The sequence below is a fragment of the Macrobrachium rosenbergii genome, chromosome 1 (assembly GCF_040412425.1).
Source record: "Macrobrachium rosenbergii isolate ZJJX-2024 chromosome 1, ASM4041242v1, whole genome shotgun sequence".
NCBI classification, from domain to species: Eukaryota; Metazoa; Arthropoda; class Malacostraca; order Decapoda; family Palaemonidae; genus Macrobrachium; species Macrobrachium rosenbergii.
In genome coordinates, this window is record NC_089741.1 from 25,831,492 (window position 1) to 25,840,315 (window position 8,824).

Below are 8,824 nucleotides of genomic sequence, written 5' to 3' on the forward strand. Positions count from 1 at the left end.
ATTGATTGATTTATGATTACTAACACTTGCGTCACAATATCTACGTTATTGACGCCGTAATAAAATTAAAAAGTATAAAAAAATCAACAGGAGTTCCATAAAAGAAAAGTCTCTCGCCCTCTGTGTGTGTGTGTGTGTGTGTGTATATATATATATATATATATATATATATATATATATATATATATATATATATATATATATATATATATATATATATATATATATATATATATATATATATATATATATATATATATATATATATATATATATATATATATATATATATATATATATATATGATATCTGTAAATACCTAAATAGTAAGGAAAGCTAAGTTATTCACTGATGAATGCAATTGCTTTCTATAAAAGTATTGCATTACTGATAATGTACATTAGTACAATCATAAAAGCATACAATTCAGGGCACGAAATGATAACTAATAGCCAACAATAACAACACCATAGCATTTTTTTTTTCAGCAGATCTTCTCAAGTGGACAGCTTCCTAATTACGCAGTATTCTACAACGACGTATCATTATACTAAATTGCACGAAACTACTTAATAGCAGCATAGCAATTAGCAGCAATTAACCCAACAGGTACCGGCTAGTCTACGCCAGCTACAAAAAATGGCAAGTTTCTCCTCTCCCCAAGTATATACTGTATATATTCTCGAGAAGTCAACAAAACCGTACATAGCAACAGTTAACTGTATGATGTTGATGGCCTGCTTGGAATCCATCAGTTGGTGTTGTACCATAAGGTAAATTCATTACCGGATATCATTAACCACATGTAATCTTAGAGTGGGGAAATGTTAACAGCTCCGAAGAAAATTGCACTTTGTTTAATTACGTCACGAGGCAGTAATGTTACATCGTGGGTACAGTTATTATATCACAATTCAAATTTACCCTCCAAAGCTAAATAATATAGCATGTTAAGTCTGGAATACCTATTACCGAAAATGCTGTGAGCAAATTTTATGTATGTCAAACACGGCATACTCTTTTTTGTTCAACAATGAAATTCAGTAATTTAGTTTGACAAACACTTTTTCAAATCTACTGCAATATAAACACACAGTTAATGAAGTGACACAAAGCCTACGTTATTGACAAACAACGGAAATTTAAGCACTCATTTCACACGAATTCAAAAGTCGATTTTATGCTTATACATGTATGCATGTATGTATGTATGCAGTATGCATGTATGTATATACATATACATTCACAAAATTATGAAAGATAATATTACATCAAAACCTAAAACAACATACTGATTCTTTATTACCAATACCTTCATAAACAAGTTCCATCGTATGAATGCAAGAACGATCATATCGCAGTTACATCTATTGCCTTATATATATACATACACACACACACACACACACACACATATATATATATATATATATATATATATATATATATATATATATATATATATATATATATATATATATATATATATATATATATATATATATATATATATATATATATATATATATATATATATATATATATATATATATATATATATATATATATATATATATGTATATATATGTATATATTTCCAGTAATAAAATGGAAGTCATAAAGTGTAAAATACAGCCTTTTCAATGCTCGCGAAACCTCATCTATCTTCGAAAAAGACGCGAAACAGTTATTATTTTTCCAGGTCAGATTCAAATCAAGAAAGCGCTTATTGTCGACTACCCTAAACTCATAGCAAACTCACGCCCTCCCCTTTAATCAAGACTGATGCGTCTTTCATTCCTCCTCCTCCTCCTCCTCCTCCCCTTCTACTCCTCCTTGGCATCACCTCCTCCTCCCCCACTTCTTCTCCTTCTTCTTCTTCTTCTGCTCTTCCTCAGACTCCTTCCCCTCCCCTCTTGTAAATTTACTTTACCAAGACCATCTGTGCCTGCAGTAATTCTTCTTCCTCCTCCTCCTCCTCCTCCTCCTCTCTCTCTCTCTCTCTCTCTCTCTCTCTCTCTCTCTCTCTCTCTCTCTCTCTCTCACACACATACCTCATGTGCTTTGTTACTGTAAGACTATTCACTAAAGCTTCCTAGGAAAGGTATAACTCTGTAACATCTGTGCTTAGCCGATTATTCGAGTTACTATGGGTGGGTTCTGTTTACTTCTCAACTTACGTGATCTTCATTCAGCAAATGCGTATAAAACAAAACATATTTTAAATTGAAGAGTTTCTCTCTAACCTTTCCCTAGCGTACGTTACACACACACACACACACACACACACACACACACACACACACACACACACATATATATATATATATATATATATATATATATATATATATATATATATATATATACGCACATATACATATATGCTATTTGGGTATATTTTCTCTCTTATGCAGTCTATACTGAGGTTAATGTCATTGTTCGCAAATACTGTCTTTTTATAAAGACTGAATCAGTCTATACTTCTGAAAAGAAAAATATGTACAGATTGATTCAAAGTCTTGATATAAAGATACAGTACAATCTGTGAACAATGCCATTAACTTCTCAAATATATATATATATATATATATATATATATATATATATATATATATATATATATATATATATATATATATATATATATATATGTGTGTGTGTGTGTGTGTGTGTGTGTGTGTGTGTGTGTGTATACTAAGTAGATGAGGGCAGGGCAGGAACACACAGGAATTTGACTTTATTGCATCCTCAGAGAACGGTACAATAGAAAATAAATAGAGTTTGAAAAAGATAAAATTAGAATTTATAGTTACCTATAAGTAAAATTAACAAGGGATATCTGAGGAGCAAAATGAAACCAATTCTGACTTTTGAAGAGCAAAATGAAACAGATTTCTGAGGAGCAAAATGATACTGAGTCTGAGGGATTCCTGAGGAACAAAATGAAACCGATTTCTGAGGAGCAAAATGAAACTGATTCCTGAGGAGCAAAATGACACCGATTTCTGAGGAACAAAATCAAACTAATTTCTATGGAGCATATGAAAAATGATGTTTGAGAACCGTAAAAGACGCCTCACCTAACAGAATGCAATTGGTGGGAGTTGGGAAATGATCAGGCTTTCGAAGATTCTAGTTGAATAATGTCTGATTTCCTCAACATGCAGTTTGCGGTTCACAAGCAAATTTACATTGGTTCCTTTCCAGAACATTGGAGGGTAGGCACATTTTTTTGAAAAACTTCGAAAAAAAGTGGAAAACTAGTGGTCTATAATAAAATAGCGAAAGAAAAACATTCTACAATCAGAAATTGGAAAATACTACTTTATGATTGGACTGGAAAAAAAAAATTCTAAGATGAGCAATAAAATGAATGCTTGTAGGGGTTTAGGTTAAGATGCAAGAGTCACGTTAGGTTAGGTTAGGTTATTCAGCAAGACTAGATAATCAACCTGAAGTGCATTCGGTCATTCCTTTCATCACCATTATTATCTGTTCATCTTTTTCTTGTCAGGAAATGTTTTCAGCTCTGCATGTGACCTGTACAAAACAATTTTGATGATTGTTACCGCAATTCAGTGTCACTATTTCCAAACACTTTTCAGAGCACGCAAGGAACTAACTTTTCTGACACCCTGTGGCATCAGTGCTCCACTTCCATTTTGTTGTGATGTCATGTTACAGAAATCAATCAATTATCCAATCCCACTCCCGGAGGAAAACTTGAAACTTATTCAGGCAAGCACAACATGAATCTGAACCACTCAGAAGATGCTGTCAAAAGCGCAGAATCGTTTCTGACGTAAACAAACATTTTTATTCCTTCGTGAAAAAGATATTTTTATTCCTTCGTGAAAAAAAGTCGATATGTTCTTAACCAGGCTACACAGTCAATATTCAATACTCCCAATTTCGTGCATGATTTTACTAATTATTTACAGAAAGACTTCCATAGATCTGGCTCGAAAAGACTACGGAATATGCAGTTGACCTGGCTTGTGCTGAAACTCGTAACTGTCGTTTTACAACAGTCGTAAAGAGCTTAATTTATATTCAGAATGCTATGAACATGTAACCACAACAGCACCAGTTATAAACACGGTTATATTGTAACAATTTGAATGATTATATTGTCGGTAAGTAGATTATTGGAGTCTTCCCGCAAGTGCGTCTTCACTTTCGCCATCAATATTGGCTGCTTTGGGTAAACTCTGGCAACAAGATGCCAAAAGATGTCTGGAAATCTACCGTTGTGACAACATCTCAAGTTTACTTTCCGTTGGGTGGGTGGAAGGCGGGTGGGATGATGACTTGGAAGTACGCGTACAAAGTAAAGATGTACTCTCAGGGAAGTGGGAAGATCCATATGTACGAATATTTTCATATTACCTCCTGAGGATTTTACTAATGCATGCCCTGAAGATACCTAATAACTGGGGATAACAAGTAAAATATGCGCCGAAGAAATCGCGTTTTCTGTACAGCGTATAATTAAGACCCCGGCGGTCTCGGTATAATGCTGTATGAGCAGCGGCCCATGAATCTAACCACTGCCAGACGGTGGCCTGTCCTATATCACTGCCAGATGCACGATTATGGCTAACTTTAACCTTAAATAAAATAAAATCTACTGAGGCTAAAGAGCTGCAATTTGATATGTTTGATGAGTGGAGGGTGGATGATCAACATACCAATTTGCAGCCCTCTAGCCTCAGTAGTTTTTAAGATCTGAGGGCGGACAGAAAAAGTGCGGACAGAATAAAGTGCGGAGGACAGACAAAGCCGGCACAATAGTTTTCTTTTACAGAAACTAAAAATAAAGCGTCCATAGAAGTGAAGAATAGTCTTCATATTTCGCGTAACTTGCGCGTTTGAAATGTACCAAATAATTCAAGAGAATCTTTTTCTAACCAATTGCAAAACCAGCTCAGCCTCGTGGGGCGGGGAAGGGGGAGAAGTGCCGTCAGTGCACCTCATGCGGTGCACTGTAGGCATTGCTCAAGGTTCTTTGCAGCGCGCCTTCGGCCCCTAGCTGCAACCCCTTTCGTTCCTTTTACTGTACCTCCTTTCATATTTTCTTTCTTCCATCTTACTCTCCAGCCTCTCCTAATAACTGATTGATAGTGCAACTGCGAGGTTTTCCTCCTGTTACACCTTTCAAACCTTTTACTGGCAATTTCCGTTTCAGCGCTCAATGACCTCAAAGGTCCCAGTGCTTGGCCTCTGGCCTAAATTCTGTATTCAATTCAATTCAGTTCAAAATCAGCTCAACTTCATTGGGCTACTTGGTGGCTACTGTAGAGAGCGAATCCAAATATCTAGAACTAAGCAAAAATCTACTAAATCTATCTCTTCAATAACCCCGATAAATACTCATAACTTGAACTACCCAAACACATTGTCAATGACAGGCATAGGATTAAAACAGATTAATAAAATATAGAATTTAATCCAAAGGCCAAGCGCTGGGACCTATGAGATCATTCAGCGAAGAAAGGAAAACTGACAGTAACAAGGTTTGAAAGGTGTAACAGGAGGAAAACCTTGCAGTTCAACTATGAATCAATTGCTAGGAGAGGGTGAAAGAGAATATGAACGGAGGTACAGTAAAAAAAATGAAAGGGGTTGCAGCTAGGGGACGCTGCAAAGAACCTTAAGTAATGAGCGATGAAAGTAAAACTGAGAGTAGGAGGTCTGAAAGGTGTAACAGGAGGAAAACGTCGCAGTTGCACTATGAATCAATTGTTAGGAGAGGGTGGCAAGTAGCATGAAAGAAAGAAAATATGATGGAGGTGCAGTAAAAGGAATGAAAGGGATTGCTGCCCGGGGCCGAGAAGACGCTGCAAAGAATCTTTTTAAGTAATGCCTGCAGTGCACCGCGTGAGGTGGACAGACGGCTTTACCCCACTACGGGGTAAAACAAATTAATTTCTCTATCCTGCCAAGCAAATCCAACGAGCTTCCGGCCAATATACAAAGACTCATCTAAAACGGGAAGGTATTCTCAACACAATGCGACCTTTGCCAAATTTCATTCTATGGCGCAGCATAAATACAAGCCCACACACACACACACATGCCAGACACAAGTGCGGAAATTCATTAATAACTTTAAAATAAAAAGAAAAATTCTTCGCCCCCATGCGAACACCAACACAAAGGGGAATAATCACAATAACACTGGCTATCGCTCGAGTTAAATAGTCAAGTGACAATTTTCCCACGCCGGGAAAAAGCTTTCGTGATTTTCTATTGGTGCAAAACACGCGACCAATGTGTGTGCGTGTGCGTGTCATCTTATGAACACAAATATTAACGTTATCTCAAAGCCTGCACAATTTAGAATGCGAGGGAAAAAGTATGTATGTACGTATGTATAGGTATGTATAAGTATGCGTTCGTAATATTTTATATGTATGTATGTATGTATGTATGTATGTATGTATGTATGTATGTATGTATGTATGTATGTATGTATGTATATATATATATATGTATGTATGTATATATATATATATATATATATATATATATATATATATATATATATATATATATATATATATATATATATATATATACATAAATATATTTAGCCCACGCGTTCAACACAAAACAAAATGGTTTTCAAACTATTTAGAAATATTTGCTTTCGCGCGAAACTTTGCCTTAGGAGAAAAATCAGCTACCAGCAACTGAACTCTAGGAAATGGGTTGATTGAAATCAAATACGTTTCACCTTCATATTATTCATAAAAAACAGTTAGTCTTCCATTTACCAGACATCCCGCCGGTGGCGTTCTTATTTTTAGAGCGATCAAATTTATTTATTTCATGAATACCGATTCCAAGAAATTCTAAGTGCAATTGAAAGGAAGAAGATCATACGTTTTCTGAAACATTTACTTGAAAGTGTTTGTTATTTTGTCCTTAGCTATAAAAATGATTTCCTGTAACATACCTTATTCGAGCTCAAACTTCAAATCTGTTTCAGTTAGAAAATAACTGGGTTTTTTTTACAGGTGATTTTCAGCAAAAGCGCGCGCACACACACACACACACACAGAATGAAAATAGGAAAATCATATTTTAATTGGACTGTGGCAACGAAGGCAGGACTGAACGAAATAAACGCACGAAATACAGGAAAATCAGAAATTAAAAACTGGTCTGTTGAAGTAAAGGACATAAAAAGGACAAATCACGGGGGGCAGTTTTGCTTAGTCAACACACGGCGCGATTTATGAAGCAGACCAGGATCCGACTGTATTTTTCGCGAAAGCTATGATGTTCAAACATTTTCTTCCCTGAAGTCGAATATTGCTGATATTTCTGCGGGAGTTATTTCAGTTTGAGAGAAGTTCCGAATTTATTTCTAGGAGTGCAGTACCTAACACCTTCTTTCCCCCCACCCCCAACACCCAACCATCCCTCCTTCGGAAATCCTTTAAGGTTTTACAGATTTTTTTTTTTTTATTTGAAAATAGTTTTGGATTCGAAAGCCTGTCATTGCAATGCAAAATTTAAGTAAAGATGCAGGAAGCGCCCCCCGCCTCTCTAATTTTATTTGAAAAAATTTATTAGCAACCCCAAAGGCTATTTATTCTAAAGGCTTCTAAATCTGTAAAGTGCACACCTGCTAATGAAATATGTCTGGAGCCTGAAGTCAAAACCTGTATTTTAGGCCTCCTCTAACAGCGCACTCAGGAACAAATTCGATCAATTTCGAAAATCGAAACAAAAAGAAGAGTCAAATACCAAACTTACAAGCCTCTTATACGAAAGTTATTATACCAAAAATTCTGAGAATCAAATTAGTTCTGCAAAACGGAAAACAACGGAAAACACACCCAGTTAAAATCCTGCATTACCAAGGCATTTAGAATAAAGCTCTTGCAAAATCAATTCTGAGAATTCAATCAATTCTGCAAAAAGGGTCAAAAGCTAATTACAATCCCGTAATCAAGACGCCGAAATAAAAGCTCTTATAATATTGATTTTGAGAATTCAATCGGTTCTGCAAAAGGCATTAAATCAAATTACAAACCTCTGTCACAAAGGTAATCAGACGACAGATCATGTCAAATCAATTCTGAGAATTCAACAGCTGCGCAAAAATGTCAAAAGCCGAATCACAAGCCTTTTATTACCGTGGCACCCGGACGAAAATTCATGTGATGTTAATTCTGAAAATTTAATTACCGTGCCACTCAGACGAAAGCTTATGTGATGTTAATTCTGAAAATTTAATTACCATGGCACTCAGATGAAAGTTCACGTGATGATAATTCTGAAAATTTAATTACCATGGCGCTCAGACGAAAGTTTATGTGATGTTAATTCTGAAAATTTAATTACCATGGCACTCAGACGAAAGTTCATGTGATGTTAATTCTGAAAATTTAATTACCATGACACTCAGACGAAAGTTCATGTGATGTTAATTCTGAAAATTTACTTGACACGGCACTCAGACGAAAATTTGTGATAATTCTGTAAATTTAATTACCATGGCACTTAGACGAAAGTTTAGGTGATTTAAATTCTGAAAATTTAATTACCATGGCACTCAGACGAAAGTTTATGAGATGTTAATTCTGAAAATTTAGTTACCATGGCACTTGACGAAAATTTACGTGATGGTAATTCTGAAAATTTAGTTACCATGGCACTCAGACGAAAGTTTGTCATGTTAATTCTGAAAATTTAATTCCCATAGCATTTAGACGATTTGTGATGTTAATTGTGAAAATTTTATTACCGTGGCATTCACACGAAAGCTTATGTGATGTTAATTCTGAAAATTTAATTACCATGGCAC